At 33.1% G+C, this 18,216-nt stretch overlaps 1 protein-coding gene across 4 annotated transcripts in view; it reads left to right on the plus strand.

The window, feature by feature from the left end:
- The window catches only part of NOVA1 (NOVA alternative splicing regulator 1), a 138,610-nt gene that overhangs the window by 34,849 nt on the left and 85,545 nt on the right, over nucleotides 1-18,216 (plus strand). The window contains exon 1 of one of the 4 annotated variants that reach the window (XM_068546733.1): nucleotides 11,546-11,590. The exons of 2 other annotated variants lie outside the window; for them this stretch is intronic. The gene's annotated coding sequence lies outside the window, so the exon portion shown is untranslated. Of the gene's footprint in view, nucleotides 1-11,545; nucleotides 11,591-15,274; nucleotides 15,333-18,216 lie in introns of those variants that run through there. One more of the 4 variants, XM_068546714.1, reaches the window with a different exon arrangement.

Here is an 18,216-nt window from a genome sequence, read left to right on the forward strand (position 1 = left end):
GTAATAGTAGCAGCAGTGATAATAATACTAATAGCTAAATGGAACTTCGTATGAGCCAGGGACAGCAACTACATGCTTTCCACATATTAACTGAATTAGTTCACACAATAATTCTGTGAGAAAAAGGCAGCACAAAAGGTTAAATGATTTGCCCACAGCATGTATATATGTGTGGTATATATATGTTTGTATATAAGCATATATGTGTATGTAAGGGTATATATATGTGTGTGTGTGTGTATTCATATACATACATATATACATTGTGTGTGTGTGTATATATATATACACACACACACACACTTATATATATATGTATGGAAATTTATATATACACATGTAAATATTTTTTTTCTCTATAAAATTAGAGGCAGAGATAGGATTTGCTTAATCTGCTCCCAAGGTCTGCCCTCTTAACTACCATGTTATACTAATAGAATAGTCTTGTATAGGCAAATAGTAGGAATTATCAAATATTAAAAATTAGAGAAAATCTCAAAATTTGTCAATTTTATCCCTTAATCTAAGTTTTTCATGAGTTGGGGAAAGACTGCTGTTACTTAATTTTTTTCTCCAAAAAAGTCTCAGAAGCTTATAGAATACCACTTTGTTGGACAGCCTCTGCCCTGTGTCTTTTTTTTTTTTTTTAAACTTTGGGTTTATTTATTTATTTATTTATTTATTTATTTATTTATTTATGGCTGTGTTGGGTCTTCGTTTCTGTGCGAGGGCTTTCTCTAGTTGCGGCAAGTGGGGGCCACTCTTCATCGCAGTGCGCGGGCCTCTCATTATCACGGCCTCTCTTGTTGCGGAACACAGGCTCCAGACACACAGGCTCAGTAGTTGTGGCTCACGGGCCTAGTTGCTCCGCGGCATGTGGGATCTTCCCAGACCAGGGCTCGAACCCGTGTCCCCTGCATTGGCAGGCAGATTCTCAGCCACTGCACCACCAGGGAAGCTCCTGCCCTGTGTCTTTATATGGCATAGACAGCAAATTTATATTTCCTTATCCAATAAAGTTTTCATTTTACTAATTGTCACAATGAATGATTTCAATTTGATAGTTCTATAACTTTGTGGTAGAAGAAACTATAATACTCATTCTTTTTCATTTGATTAAATTATTATTTAAGGACATGTATTATTAAAATGACAAATTATATTATAGACATCACAAGGAGTTCTGAGAAATTCATGTACATTTTTGTCAACCTTAAGGTGGAGAGATGGTCTTAGAATCATGACAAAGCCTATATTTATTTTTAGTGTCATTATAAAGTATAAGTTTGTTATATGATCTCTCTTGAATATCATTCTTGGATATTTAAATTTGGAAATGTTAGCAGCAATTGATAATAAGATAGTCTCAAATATAAGCCTGTCTACATCATATAAAAACGATATTAAAATTTATAGTTACCCCATATTTTAAAAATTCGGCATTCAGTATCCTTCCCAGAGTTACCAGTAGAGTATTTAATAAATGATGAGGGTAAGAATAAATTCCAAATTGTTGGGTTCCAAAGCAAACTTTATATGTCTAATTATGCTTACAGAGCTACCAGGATATTTTATATATTCTATTTTCTTAAGATTGGTGGTTATTTCTCCTTTTAGAAAACATGCATTAGAGTCATAAATATTACTAAAGAATATTAAAAAATAAATATATGATTACACAGGAGTATGGATAGATCTACACACTTTAGAAAAGTAACCACTTTTTTTTTTAACTTTAAAGTATAGAAAACTATTTCCTTCTCTTGTAAAAATCATCTTATAGTTAATTTAAAATTTCCTTGTTTCTATAAATGTTCTGTTGCATCCAAGTAAGATGCATGATATGTATGCAGGGAGGGAAAACTTATCCTTGAATTCCTTTAGCCAGAAGTTTCCTATCTCAGTTTGCTGAAACAATATTACCTGGTTCCATTCTAATATCATCAGGTAGGCTAGGGAATTTTAGAATGACTAAAGTTAAGTATAGCATGAATACTAAAAAAATAATAATAACCTTAAACTCTTGATACTGTTATATACGTGACATTATCTGGGTTTCTGAAATTAAAACAGAACATTGTTAAAACCTAACAAAATGTTTTGGCCTATTTAAACCTTGTTTCCTAGCTATAACTTTCCTATATATAGATTATAATTTTACCGAGTTTTATGGCATAACTTAATACGCCCTGCGATCCTAGAGACAAAATATTACTTGCATGTGATGAAAGCAAGTTTGAGTAGCTGTATGTTTAGATTTATTTCTTATTTTTAATGTATGAAATTCTTGTTATGCTCTGTCACTGAGTTCCATGTCAAGTGCAGGTAGCCTGAAAAAGAAGCTTCAAATTGAAAATGCGTTTTGTTTTTGTTTTTGGAAAAGCTATAAAAAAATAGCTTTACAGGAAAATGTCAGTGGAAAAACGAAGAACAAAAGTTTTACCTTGATAAACTCATTTGCATATCAGCCACTGTGACAGTATTACCATTGTTTCTCTACCTGCATTGCACTCAGGTCACCATATTTTAAAATATAATTTATAATTATATTTACTTTTTTTATAATTTACTTTCATGACTATTACTGAAAAAAATCATGTGTCACCATTTGCACTTAGATTTTTTGAGGCCCATTTCTGTTTCCATGTAATTATCCTAAACTTTTTACTTCTTGACCTTATTAATAGAACAACTACTTTTTAAAAATTAATAGGCTACACTTTTTAGAGCAGTTTTAACCTTAACAGAAAAATTTAGTAGAAAGTCCAAGGGAATTGCCATATACAATTGACCCTTCATATCTGCAGGATCCACAGCCTCAGATTCAACCAACCAAGGATTGAAAATATTTGAAAAAAAAAAATCCCAGAAAGTTCCAGAAAGAAAAAACTCAAACTTGTTGTGTGCTAGCAACTATTTACGTAGAATTTACATTATATTAGGTATTATAAGTAATACAGAGATGTTTAATGTGTATGGGAGGATTGTATAGGGTATATGCCAGTACTACACAATTTTATATAAGGGTCTTGAGCACCCTTGGATTTCGGTATCTGCGGGAATCCTGGGACTAATTTCCAATGGATACTGATGGTTGACTGTACCCTTTTTTGTCCCTACTTCTCCTGCCCCCCACCCCAGCACACAGTTTCTCCTATTAACATCTTGCGTTAGTATGGTACAGTTGAAGTCCATAGTTTACATTAGGATTCGCTTTCAGTGTTTTTACAAATGTATAATGACATTTATCCATCATTGCAGTGTCATACATAACAGCTTCCCTGCCCTAAATATCACCTCATGATGTGTTCTCCCTCATCCTTCCTTTCCTCCCCGCGCATCTCTGGCAACCATTAATCTTTTAACTATCTCTATAGTTTTGCCTTTTCCAGAATGTCATATACTTGAAATCATAGAGTATGTAGCCTTTTCAGATTGTTTTTTTTCATTTTGTAATATGCATTTAAGCTTTCTTTATGTATTTTTGTGATATGATACCTCATTTCTTTTTATATAATATGGGTATACCACAGTTTGTTTATTCATTCACCTGTTGAAGAACATCTTGATTGCTTCCAAGTTTTGGCAATTATGAACAAAGCTGCTATAAACATTTGTGTGTAGGTTTTTTTTTAATAGATATGGGTTTTTAGCTCATTTGGATAAATGCCAAGGAGTGTGATTGCTGGATCATATGGTAAGAGTATGTTTAGTTTTAAAGAAACTGCCAAACTGTTTTCCAAAATGGCTGTACTATTTTCCATTCTACTAGCAGTGAATGAGAGTTCCTGTTGCTCTACATCCTCATTAACATGTGGTGTTGTCACTGTTTTGGATTTTAACCATTCTAATAGATGTGTAGTGGTATCTCATGGTTGTTTTAATTTGCAATTCCCTAATGACATACCATTATATCCCCCCCTCAAATTCATATCTTGAATTTCTAACCCCCCAGTACCTGACAATGTGACCTTATGACCTTATTTGGAGTTATGGTCTTTACAGAGTTAATCAGGTTAAAGTGAGGTTATTACAGTGGGTCCTAATCCAATATGACTAGTGTCCTTATAAAAAGGGGAAGTTTGGACACAGATATGCATAGAGGGAGAATGCCATGGGAACATGAAGACTGCCATCTATAAGCCAAAAATTGAGGCCTGGAATCTGATCCTCCCCTCACAGCCCTCAGAAGGAACCAGCCCTGCCAACACCTTGATTTCAGACTCTGACCTCCAAAACTGTGAGACGATTAATTTCTATTATTTAAGTCATCCAGTATGTCATACTTGGTTATGGCAGCCCTGGCAAACTAATACACATTTGATGGATGTTCAGCATCTTTTCATATGCTCATATGTTATCAACTTATCTTTTTAGGAAGGTGTCTGCTCAGACCTTTTCCTCATTTTTTAATTGAGTTGTTTGTTTTCTAGTTGTTGAATTTGAGTTTTTTGTATATTTAGATTACTAGTCCTTTATCATATATGTGTTTTCCAAATATTTTCTCCATATCTGTAGCTTTATTTCTTTCATGGATTGTGCTTTTGGTGTTGTATCTGAAAAGTTATTGTCAATTCCAAGGTCACCTAGATTTTTCTCCTATGTTATATTCTAGGAGGTTCATAGCTTTGTCTTTTTTCTATTTTGAGCTCATTTTTAAAAAAGGTTTATTGTCCGTGTCTAGATTTTTTTGGGGGGGATATGGATGTCCAATTAGGCCAGCACCATTTGTTGAAAAGGCTATCTTTTCTTCATTGAATTTTGTTTGCTTCTTTGTCAAAGGTCAGTTGATTACATTTGTGTGAGTTTGTTTCTGGTCTCTCTGTTCTCTTCCATTGGTCAATTTTTCTGTTCTTTGACATATCACACAGTCTTGAATACTGTTGCTTTACAGTAAGTCATAAGTCTTAAAGTCTGATAGAGTCAGTCTTCCAACTTTGTTCTTCTCCTTCAATACTGTGTTGACAATCCGGCTGACATTATTTACTGACAGTAAATTAACATGTAAGTTTGAATGACTTGAGTTTGTATGGTTTTCCTTACACTTTCCAATTTACTTATAAATGATAATGTTTATTCTTATAGCCCATGAAATAGTAGACTAGAAAAAAAGTATAAATATAGAACTTAGTTCTGTAATTTTGAGTCATATTACTTTCATTATGTTGTATCTCTGAGAAGGACTAACTGATAAAATATGTTATATACATGGCATAATTTAGGATGATAAGTGATTGTAAAATGAATAGGACCATTACATAAGGAGTTATAAACATCAATGTAATAGGATCCTGTATTCTCTAAAAGTGTGACATTTAAACAGAGATAACGTTATGTATTATTTAGTCATGTAAGATACTGATACCTTAATTTATTTAAAAAGATATACCTAAGTTTTCAGAGAATTCCCATTAAAGATTAATTTAAATATTATATAAATGGAAAGAGCATGATTCAATCTGGGGGAAAGCCCAAAGTTATTAAGCTATAAATCAAGGCAGAATATTCTTTAAAATTGGGTTTCAGGTTACTCCAATATGAATATCGAAACTGTTCCTTTAAAACAATAAATGTTTTAACCTGTTTTTTCTTTTTCCTTCCCTGTAGCCTTTTTGTTCTGCAAGTTTGGTGTCTTATTTAGGAGATTTTACTTTTTAGTTTCTATACAACCTAGTATTCTCCACAAATGTATAAAATATTTATATTTGTTAGTATTTGTAATAAGACCTAGTATTATTTACAAATGTTCAAAATATTTCTATAACTCTTATACAAGGGGAAATATGAAGAATTCCTTATAAAATACCCATAGTTATATAATTACTAGTAGTTCTTAAGAATAAGAAATAATATGATAATGCAGCTATTCAGCCTGATAGTCATAGAATATTTTAGAGAGATGAAAAGTAAAAAATCACTTACTAGCTCATTGGTGTTAACCATTTCATAATACGGTATGACTTGAGATGGAGAATGAAGTGGGAATGCAAACATGAAGTGATTTTATTTTTTTCCAGTCTGACCTTTGTTTGTGATTGGTCAAATCAGTTTTTTGTTTGTTTCTTTACTCACCTCAAGGAAATGTCAAAGCTTTCTGGACACTTCAGAAAATCAGTTTAATCTGACTAGTCTGAATTTTAACCTCATAGCCCGATTTAAAACTCAACTTTCCCCCTTCTACTCAGTGCCGCTTAGGCTGTTCTAGGAGATTGTAGTGTGGAAAGGGTTGAATCTAGTCATTCAGTCTGCTCACTCCAGTGAGGAGAGAGTGATCTGCTCTTTCATTTGTATTCCTTTCTCCTCCTGGGTGAGAGAGATAGAAAGGGATAGTGGTGCCTTTTTTGTTTCTTTTCTTTTTCTATTTCTGGTCATCTGAGTAACACTGACTAGACCTCATGCCTTCTGTGGGGAAAGAGAGGCAGATACTACTGTTGATGTGGCACGTGTGTAAAACTTTTTTGGGGAGGATGAGATATTTTTGCAGTGTCACACTATCCAGTTTGTCTTTTTCTACTCTTTCGAAGTTTCTACTTCTCCAGTACACCCACAGCCTCTGGCTGCTGGGATCCCCATTGTCTGGAGGCTCAATCCAGCTACTTTGTTAGTCACACTCTTTGCTGTTATAAATAGTGACTCCAGTTCTCTCTACCCTGTTTTCCAATCCACATCTTTTTTCCCTCTCCTCATATAGGCATGGGTAGTGAGTATGGGCATGGGATGATAAGCAAGTCTAAACACAAGCAGAAATCCAGCTGAGAGATGAGATACCATTCTTCCATTCTTGCCAGTCTTTCGACCCACTCTGACTTGATTTAGACTCTTGGAAATAGCACTATCCAACTATGTTAAGTCAGTGAAGCAATCTCTGATGATTGACTCACTGAAGGTGTGCAGGGGTGGGCAGTTCTAGGGTAAAGAGGAACTGAGGAAGGTAAAGATATTTCGGCTATGGTGGAGAGGTAGTTGGCTCTCACTTGTTTAGGCTGTCTTTTGAACGTGAAGTACTTGATTGGTGACTCTTTGTTCTTAGTCTTGGGTTGTAATGCCAATCCCTGGCAATGGGAAAAGTCCAACCTGATAGTCTGTTATGTAAATTTTATCATAGTGTTGGGAGTACTGCCATTCTTGTTGGCTACCATCAGTTCCACCATTTGTTCCCATCTCAGGGCTTTGCTCTCACCGTTGCATCAGTGTTCTTACCCCAGATAGTCAGTCTGTAGACTCCTGCCACTTCATTCTTCATTCATATAATGCTGTTTCCTTGGGTTTTCTTTGTACACTGTTAAAATAGTGTATTTGTCACTCTTTTCCCATGGCTTGCTTTACTTTTAGTTCATATGTGAATCATTTTCTTACATTTTATTATATATTTAATAGTTTATTATCTATCTTTTCCATTTGCATATAATCTTAAAGAGAGCAAGTCACTGGCTCCTTTGTTCAGTGCTTTGCCCAGTGCCTAAAGTGAGACCTGATGCATAGGAGACAGTCGATTTTTTTTGTTGTTGTTGAGTGAATAAATGAATGAATGGATGCTAGTTTCTATACTCAAACTTTAGAAATAGCTTTGATTTATCTAACAATGTTTACCCATCTAGTGTTTTACAGAGTAGTATACTTTAAAAATTTTTTACAGATCTTTTATTATTCCTAACTATGTATTCCCATTGTTGTCATCCCAGTTGAACCATCTACACCTTTAGTTCATTTTCCATGCTGCTGCTAGAAATGATTTTTATAAAATACTTCTCAAAATGCCATCCTGTGGAATAAAATATTCAAAAATTCCTTAGCATAATTGGGCCTGTGCCTCTTGTCCTTCTCCTCCCTGACCCCTCCGTGTACTCTATATTCTAGTCTTATTCTTTTCATTGCAGTACTCTGAATGCTTAATATGTTTCTCTTCTACTTCTGTATCTTTACTTAAAGCCTGTACTGTTTGTTCTTACTGCTATATATTTTATTAGTGTATGAATACATAAAGTATAACTCCTATCATGAGAAGACTCTAGAAAAGGTACTTGACATTTGAAATGATTGGGAACCAACTATATAGTTGCACTGTATGCTATTATTTCAGATATATTTACCAACCTCTTCCTTCACTGAGCATCTTTCATACATGGTAACAGTTCATTTGTCATTTTTTGATGGGTATTTAAAAGTTACCACAATCTTGAAGAGCACCATACACATGGTTTTGTAATGATGTTGGTAATATTGTGAATTCATTTTAAAGGTAAGGCTAATCTACATGTTGTAACACAAGGATTCTTTTTAAAGGTTGTGTATGTATGAATGTTTGTTATATCTTTTATCTTCAGAAAACTAACCTGAGTAAAGAAAACGATATGTGAAAGTAAAAGTATTATATGTATAACTTTTTCAGAAAATGTGTTTCCTTGATAGATTCTTCAAATTTAGATTTTTTTGTTTGTTTGAAAGGCAAGACTGGTAAAGGAGGTGAAATTATTTTATATAAACAGTTGAAGCCAAATGTTTTTCATATCTGAGCCTTTTCCAAGTAAGTACTGTGTCATAGAAGGGACCAGTGTGGCTTTTGGGGAAATGTAGATTCTAGGAGTATGTAGCAGTGTTCCAAAACTTGTATTTAGCATTTTTGTATCTAAAATAATGCAGAAATGTATAGCTTGTGTTGTTGATGTCTTTTAGAAGACACACCTAAATAAAAGTAGAAGACGCAGCTAAGTAAAAGTAATATATTATGAAGTTATGTAGCAGTAAATAAAGATGGGACCCTATAAGGAAGTTTTATTTTTTTGACATAGCTTTTGTTGAACAATTACTGCTATTACTGATAATAATAGGTCAGTATTTGGTGCTTTATGTGAGTTATTTCATTTAATGGTTGGAACATCCCTGTGTCTGCTACTCATTTTACATAATGAGCTGCTCAGATTTAGGCATTTGATTTAAATGATTACTGCTGCTTATTCAGTTGGGTGTCTTCACATCATTTATCAGTAGTTCCTTAAACTATTTTTGGAAAATCACAGAGCCTTTTGAGAACCTGACAAAAGCCCATTTCCCCTAGAAAAAAATGTACTTATACACCTGTATAATATGTCTTTATTTTAGCCTGCACTTTTGCAGAATTCCTAGGTTTCCTAATTCCCATAAGTAGACCCCAGATTGGGGATCCCTGATCCATGTCTCTTAATAAAGAGACTGGGAAACTCTGTACTTTTTTCTTCCTTTATGACCTCTTGTCACTTAAAGGAAATAATATTCATTTACATTATGCCTTATTATAGAAAGAATTTAAGAAAGCTGAAGGGAATTGTTGGCTACCTCTAACTTCACTGAATATATGCCAGAATAAATTCTGTTATGGCAAGTGAGATTCAGATAAGTTTGATGGATGGGACACTTTTTAATGGTCAGATTTGTTGGACTTCACATCAAAGCATTCTCAATCTGTTTCAGGAACCTAAATGTGATATTTTGAAGTAATGTAATCAGTTACCTCTTCAAATTAGCATAAATATAGTAGCTGTGCCTAGAGATAGAAGATTAGAAAGATAGTACCTTCAGGCCTAGTGATTCAGTGATATTTCTCAGAGAATAATTTTTGGATTTTATCTTCTGATTCCATCAAAGATAAATCATGTAGAAAGGGTGTTGTTTTGTAGTAAATGTAGGATATAGTAATAATTTTATGTATTAATGAGCTAAAGTTACCATATAATTGGTTAATTCATTGTTTATATGGGTTAAGGATGAAGATGTATTTAGATTCTAACTCATTGTGACTTTGGAGAAGAGAAGTTGTCATTTTATAATGAGGTCACTTTTAAAGCTCCCTTTTATGAAAAATAACCATTGCTAGTAGTTGAGGACTGGTTATTTTATAAAATTTTTAATATGAAGTAATTAAGAATTTCAGAATGTTTTTTCTTACAGTTTGCTTTAGATATTTTCATGTTACTTATGCTTCAGGTTTGATATCTCACCTATTTTTTTTTTTTACCCCTTGAATTGTTATCTAAAACAAGTATTAAATTGGCTGAACAGAATAAAGAATCGTACTGTATACATTTGCCTGGTTTTAGGTAAATTACTATAGAAATAATGTAATAAATCAGTATACAATGTTTGGGTTTAATTTTTTAACATATGTTTTAACAGTGATTTCTAGTTATACTGTGAATTGAATAACTGTATTTCTATTTTTTCCTTCTCATTCTTAACATTCAATTTTTAAGTGAATAGTAGCCTATCTGTGTAGGGCTCTTGTGACTGAATGATGTATTCTGCTTTGCTGTGGCACAGTTTTCAGACAGCCACTTTTGTTGTTAAATGTTTTCATTTTCTATAGTACTTTTCATCCCTGTATATATGTACAGGAGTCACTTCACCCACCACCGAATTGCAGCCACTTCTGAGGTGGAACGCAGCAACTGTTTAACAGCGCACTTTCCCCTAGGTGCTGACAGCTGTAGAAGAAATTGTACATGGTCCTGTACAGAAGGTATTTCTCCACTGTGCCATCTGCAGAGTGAAACTGACTAGGAGTACTACATAGACTGTAAGTTTCTTGTGTACCCGCCCTAGACTGGAAAACCCAATATGAGAGAATAACAAAAAACTGGGAAGCATCATTTAAAAATGTATTGAGGTCAGTTAAACTTAGTGCTGCTCTCCCTGGCTCTAAATTTTATTTTAAGGTCATCTAATTTGTGATTGGTACTGATTAAATAACAAACAAATGGATGCACTCCTCAGAAATTATTTTATTCTAAAAGCAAATGTAACTAAAATGCTTTTATAAATACTTCACTTTTAATGCAACTTAAGAGAATCAATTTGTTTTAAAATATTTTTCAAATAACCAAATCAGTATTATATAAGATTTTAGAGCTGTGTTCTTAAAGTAGCAAATCAACTTATAATTCAACAGAAACATCCTAATTAGCTTTCCTTGCAGTGTTGTATGCCTTAGTCTTAATACTTTCACTGTTCTCATGAAAGTTTTGCAACAAAGCCAGTTTGTGATGAATGTAGTTTTGATTTTTTGTTTTAGAAACATTGAGTTTGAACTTTTTAACATATTGAAAGAAAGCGTGGGAGAGAATAAATAGTAAATATTTGAACTTCCACGTAACGTATTTTAGTCTCTCCCTCCCATTTAACTGTTTAATAATTTCCTTTTTTCCTTTTGTAAAAGCAATTTTACAAGAATGCTGCTTTTGTAATAATTTGGCATGGTTATGCCTTATAGGATAGGAAAATAACATTAGGAACTGCTGTGTCTATTTTTAAACAATATGATATGGATTGTTATATTTCATTGTTTTGCTTTTTTTTTAGTCAGTAGTATGACGTACTAGTTATCTTTGTGTGTGTGTTGTGTGTGTGTGTGCATCTATAGACATTTCTGTGGCAAGAAATTAGGGTCTCAGTCATTAGAAAGTCTTAATCTTATAAAACATAGTGTCATTTGTTTTAGGTAACTTTACAGTATGTGTCATAACTTAAATGATATTTGTGTATGTCTCTATACTGTAGATTCTCAGTGAAAGCAGATAAAAGCCTCTCTGGGCCACAGTTTGTTTACTTGTAAAATGAGGTGGGTGGAAGAAATTATTTTCTAGAGACCTTTAAGTGTTTTCTGTTTAACTCAGTGGTAGAATTCTATGTATTGAGAATTGTACCTTACATTATGTAACCAAGATACTTTGGTGCAAGTGATTTTGTTCCAGTTAGAATACTACTTGTACTAATTAAATACCGAGTGATGCTATTTTAGAATCGAAAGAGGAGGTCTGATTTCCTACGAAGATTTTAAACTGTCTCTAATTCTATAGTGGAGTTACCCCCAATGTTTTGAAATAAATTTTTTTGAGAATAAATACAGTATGATTCTCATCAGGGAGCAAGCATCAAGCAGATTAGAAAAAGCTAGACTTTATTTACATTCAGAAAAGAATGCACTTAAATATTACCAAAAAACTAACATTTTAAGTAGATTTTACCCCTTACTTGCATAGACTTAATACTTCACTCAATAGTCAAAGCGTTAAAAAAGTGAACATTAATATTTTTAAAAATATAGTTTAGACATAATATACTTACGTATCTCTAGCAAGAGGGTATTTTATCAGTATGTGAAATATTCGATTTGCTATAATTGGTTCCTTTGTATTTTCTACATGCAGTGTAAGTATTCCTTAATCCCATTCATCTTATTAACTGAAGTAATCATATTTGACAGAATAGGCCATATGTTTTATATATTATTTTAATGTGTTGGTGAAAAGGTACGAACTATACCTGTGGTGCATATGTGAATATATATTTTTCAGTTACACAGGATATTTAATTGTTATATATTAGATATTCCGTGGATGATGAAGTTTAACAACTTATTAGATTCATATGAAACTTATACTTTAATATACTCCCAGTATATGGTATTTGGAAAAGGGAATTATATGGAAACTTTCATTTTTATTTAATACACTTGTGTACTATTTGAATTTAATGAACATGTAGTACTTGTGTAATCAAAAATAATGTTGGTGTTTCAGTTCATTTGTATATTTGAAACATTAGTTTATTTAGAAATTATCCTCATTGCATAAAGTATCTTATAGATACCTAATATCTCTATTTAATTGTTTATTTTCCAAGAGAGTGCTCTTCGTCATATTCTGAAGAACTAGAATTGTGGTCAGGCTTATTATTTAATTTATACTCTCTTAATAATTTTGGCATTCAGAAATAAATACTAAATCAAGAGCAGTTAATCTTAATGAAACCTTTATTTTTTCATCCTCCCCCATTATAATTTTCTATTTGAAATAGGAAAAATGAATCAAATGCATAGATAATAGAAATTCTAAATAATTATATGTACTTAGACTTCCAGCAATAATGTTCTAGAAACATCTAGCTTTCAATTAAAGATTTTAAAAAGAAATATTAAGACTAGCTGAAGAAATAAGTGAAATTGATGAGAAAATAAGCTACAGAGCAGTATACTTTGTAGATTTTAATTTAAATTAATTTTAAAGAACATACATTTTTAAATAGAGTTTCAATATATATTTTTAAATTCTCAGATACTCTTCTCAGTTTTACAAAGTACATACTCTTCTAAATTAGAGACATTTTTAGATCCATCCCAAACAGATTGTTAAAAAATTGTCTTACCAAATTTGTCTGAACAAATTTTTGTGATATTATAGGGAGATAAAAAAACTTTCAAATATATTTCCCAAATAACCTCTGGCAAATATAGTGAGATAAAATCCTCATATAATTACCTCAATCTTTGCTATATCTTATTTTATATATATATTAATTCTTGCCTGTTTTCATGAATTCTGCAGGTATTTCTCAATATAAATCGAATTAGTTGAAAATTTTAAATGTATAAGTTTGCTTAAAGAACTATTTAATGCCACAAATCTTTTATCTTTAATACTGAATTAACAAGCATTATTACTTAAAACATTTTTTTAACTCTGAAATTTCAATGTGTTTTAGGTAATATTTGTGGGTGTGTGTGTGTGTGTGTGTGTGTGTGTGTGTATGTATTTTCTGAAGCATGGTTGGCATCCTGATTGCCTCTTTGTAGCTATTTAATCAAGTGTAACTTGCTTAACAAATTTAAGGTTTTTTTTTTTTTTTCTCAATCTGTTAATTGGAAATCATTACACCTACCTCACAGGGTTGTTGTGAGGAAAAAACAATCAAACATGAAAGAGTGCTTAGCATATACGAGATATGCAGTATATGAAAAATGAGTGTTACTAAAACCTTTCAGTGACCTCCATTGTTCTTTTGATAAAATCCAAATTCCCTGTCCAGGTATTGATCTGGCTTCTCAACTTTATTTCTTTCCTTGTAGACTGCATGTATTGATTGATTGATTGCTACTGAACTTTTTACAGTTCCCAGAATATGCCATGCTTTCTTTGGGCCTTTGCCTGCCTGCAGCATTCTTTCCAACCACTCACATACCCCTTAATCCCTAGGCTACTATCATCTGTATAACTCAACCTAATCCTTTAGACCTAACTTATTTTTTTTTATTTTTTAAATTTATTTATTTATTTATTTATATTTATTTATTGTTGGCTGCATTGGGTCTTCGTTGCTGCACGCGGGCTTTCTCTAGTTGTGGCGAGCTGGGGCTACCTTCTTTGTGGTGCGCGGGCTTCTCATTGCGGTGGCTTCTCTTGTTGCGGAGCATGGGCTCTAGGCACGTGGGCTTCAGTAGTTGTGGCACATGGGCTCAGTAGTTGTGGCCCACGGGCTCTAGAGTGCAGGCTCAGTAGTTGTGGCGCATGGGCTTAGTTGCTCTGCGGCATGTGGGATCTTCTTGGACCAGGACTTGAACCTATGTCCCCTGCATTGGCAGGTGGATTCTTAACCACTGCGCCACCAGGGAAGCCCTAGACCTAACTTTAATTTCTCCTTAACTGAGGTGTTTCCTCCTGCTTCATCCTTTATGCTTTTGTTAGGTGACCCTTGTACATGATCCTGTAGGCTTTGCTTATTCCTGTTCTTGTGTGTTTCTTTCTGTAAACTCGTTGAAGGTGGAATCTGCCTTTAACTTCTTTTTCCCAGTACTTAACAGAGTTTCTGCAACTCAGGACATGAGTGAACATTTAAAAATAGATGTAAGTTCTCCGTAAACAAATTCACAGTATGTACATGATTATATGATTGGTACTCCTTTAAAAAAATAACTTTAATTTTTCTATATTTATAGACTAGATTCCAGGCTTCACAATAATCAAATCAAAATTATCGCCTTATAATCAGACTACTTTGCCCACCATTTAGCACTCTCTGTGGGTTTATTAAAAGAGATGGACTCACCAGGGTACAAGCAGAAAGTTACTTTATTTTTTTCTGTCACTGTACCCAAAATCCCATTTTGAATGTTATTTTGTCTGTCTCAGGGCTGTGCAAGTACCTATCCTTGTTCTGCCCTTCCCTTGCACTTCTTCCTCTTTCTCTTCCTCTTGCTCTCCTCTCTCTCTTGTTCTTTTGTTTTCTCTGTCATTCCTTCTTTCCTCACTCTCTGGCATTGCAAAATAGACTGTTTTCAGGCAGTAAAAAACCAGGCTAAGAAATTAAAATTCCAAACTGTCATCCAATGTAAAATTTCTCCCTTACATCAACCTTACTCAAAGCAGTCTTAAAAATCTGAGTGGGAAAGGGGAACAGGACATGTCGACTAGTAGACTTTTGTATTAATTTCTTTTGCCTTATTTTTCCTCCCTACTCACTGTGCAGCTCCTGGGTCTTCCAAAGATTCAAGATTAGAAATAGAGAACAACTAATTGGTAGTAAAGGTATGTTGGAAATCTGAATGGATTCTTTCTCTTGCTTTTTGGGGTTTATCAAAGATTCCTACTGTCTGAGGATAACCCAGTTGTAATTTGATACTTCCTTTGTCTTCTTTTGGCTACGTTCCTTAGTCTCTGACTTTCTGGTCTACCTCCAGCCTCTTTCTTCTGGGGTTATCTTGTTCCTTTTGTAGTCCTTTGGATAGAGTTTCTTTAAAAATGGCTCAGGGCTAGTTCCTTTCCCAGGGATCCTTATCTGTCCTATGGGAAAATGTAATTCTGTACTCCACAATCTCTGAAATGGAATTCTTGGCCATTTCTGAGGTAGTAGCCTGGAGTGAGGTCATCTTGCCCTCTTGCCTTTAGACTTTTTTTTCAGACCTAAGTCCAGTTCCTGTACCATTCCTTAAGTGTCCTGTATTCTGAAGGGCATAGGCCAAAGTCTGAGTGAATCATTGTTCTATTCCTTCCTCAAACAATTTATAAACTCCCCTCCTCCAATAGATGCTTATATTTTTTTATGTGAATGATAGACTAAAGGATGCATGAGCAATTATTGGCCACATTCTTTCCAAGTGTTGCATAGGTGATGTGTCACCTCAGCTCTAGTACTTGGAACCTATTGTTCTCAGCTTAGGGTCCTTAGCGGAAACGGAGAAAACAGGAAAATTCCCATTTTAATATCCTTTTAAATCGCCTGCACTGAGGCCATTATGGGGAGCTGGCATATCTATGAATGTTCATCCATTTCTGTATCTCCATACCTTGTCTTAGGCTATTCTGTGAGTTTGGAATGTTCTTTCTAGCTTTTCCTCCTGATAGAATCTTACTCAGTCTTTGATGTCCAATTTAGGTGAAGTCTTTATTGGTCTTGGCAGTTAGAATAAATGCTTTTCTCTAGTGTGTTCTGTGTTCTCACTAATACTTTGTTTAAAGTATTATTGTATTATCTATAAATATGTCTGTCTTCCTATTAGATTGTGAGCATTTTTAAGACAGCTACTGACTTATTTCTTGGTGAATCCCTTACTGCTGTTCTCTGTTATGTATTCAGTATATTATTTGCTGAATTAATGAATCTCTTCTAAACACTGAGATTGGGGTTTATAATATTACTGTTGAGTAATTAATACTTCTCTTCTTATTTATGTATATCCTTAGTCCAAAAATATTTGAGGGTGCAAGAATTATTTTTTATGCCTCTGATTTTTTTTTTAAGCCAGTGGTATTGCCCTTCATTCATTCTTAGGCAAGTGCATTTTAGGTCTTAGTTGTGTTTTGGCTCAGTTGATCTTCTTCCATTTCCCTTGCATCTCTTTGTTTTTCTTCCTTGTTTTATTACAATTGATAGAGTGTCAATGATGATTAAATAAGGATAACCAGGTAATCCAAGCAGGTTCAGGTTGAAAGTTAGAAAAAAAAAAATACAGTTTCTTTCCATTATCAGATTTTCTTTTCTTTCTTTCTTTTTCTTTTTTTAATTCTTCAAGGTTTCAGATTGTATCACAAAGTGTGGTCAGAAATGGTGAAAAATCAAGCTGTTGGTCACCAAGAACATTGGTTATGAGAGAGTAGTATTCCTGTAACAGAAAATTAAATTGAAGTTGTATTTGTTGGGAGTAAAGTGCTGTTTCAGTCAGACTTCATTGTATTGTTATTTTGAGTGATTGCTGTGCAAAAGTGACTTAAACCGTTTGGAATGCAGCATTGAATTTCTGCCATTCCTCAATATAATTTAATACAATCTTTATTGCTGAAATCTAGCCAAAAGTAGGATTCTTTAATATGTATTGTCAGGTAAATATATGATAATTAGATAATTCCAAAGTCAAAGGGCATTGTAAATAGAAATAATTGAAAAATTCCTTTTATGTTTAAAAATCTTTTTTTTTTTTCTGGAAAGTTCCAAATGAGTACAGATAGTATACTAAGAAGTAAAATAGAAAAAAAATGTGTTCTCTTCAAATCAGATCATTAAAGTTTGAGAGAAGATAAATCAATTATCAATAAAATATCCCCATAATTTTTTGCTCCTATTTCCACATTGCTATTAAATATGGATTATCTCATTTAAAATTTCAAAGAAAGATTTTTACCTTATTTACTAACTTTCACCAATATAACTAGTGACACTTTAATACTTAATTTATGATTTTTATCAATTAACACTTCCTAGCCTAGGAATCTTGGTGAATGGATGTTCTGACCTTTATGTCAGATGAAATGGTAAATATGACAAATCTCAGGATCAGATGAATTTCAAGCAGCATTGATGCAAGGAATTGTAATATATATGATTACTTTATGAAGTCATATTTCTTATACCAATAGACTTTTGTATTTGTGCTTTCATAAGAAGGAACAAACTGTAAAATATGACAAAGTGCGTCTAGGTATCAAGAAACTATTTATTCCTGCTACTTTACCCTTTTCCCAACCATTGCAGTAATTCAAACATTCTATTTACTTTACAAAATTAGTAAAATTAATTATTCTTCTATTTTTCACTTAGTTTAAGGTGAATATTGCTATGTGATGGAAGTTTGATATTAGAAAGAACAAATTTCTATTTTTCTAAGTTTTCGTGAGCATACTTGGGAAAACGAAAATTCAGGGGTGTTTTTAGGAAGCATCTGGTATATATAGCCACCAGTCATCATATAGGAAAATTAATACTTAAAAATATAGTTTTTCAAAATATACTATCTGAAATATATTACTTTTAAAATTTGTCATTCTGTTTTTTTTTTCGTTTTAAATGGCTCTTTCTGTTTTTTAATTGTGATATTGTCTAGGACTTTAGTATAGAAGCCGTTTCAGTGGGTCAAGTAAAATGTTAAAAATTAAATGGTAAAGAGCTCTAAAATTCATCAGAAACCTACTTCTTTAT

The sequence above is a fragment of the Eschrichtius robustus genome, chromosome 1 (assembly GCF_028021215.1).
Source record: "Eschrichtius robustus isolate mEscRob2 chromosome 1, mEscRob2.pri, whole genome shotgun sequence".
Classification (NCBI taxonomy): Eukaryota; Metazoa; Chordata; class Mammalia; order Artiodactyla; family Eschrichtiidae; genus Eschrichtius; species Eschrichtius robustus.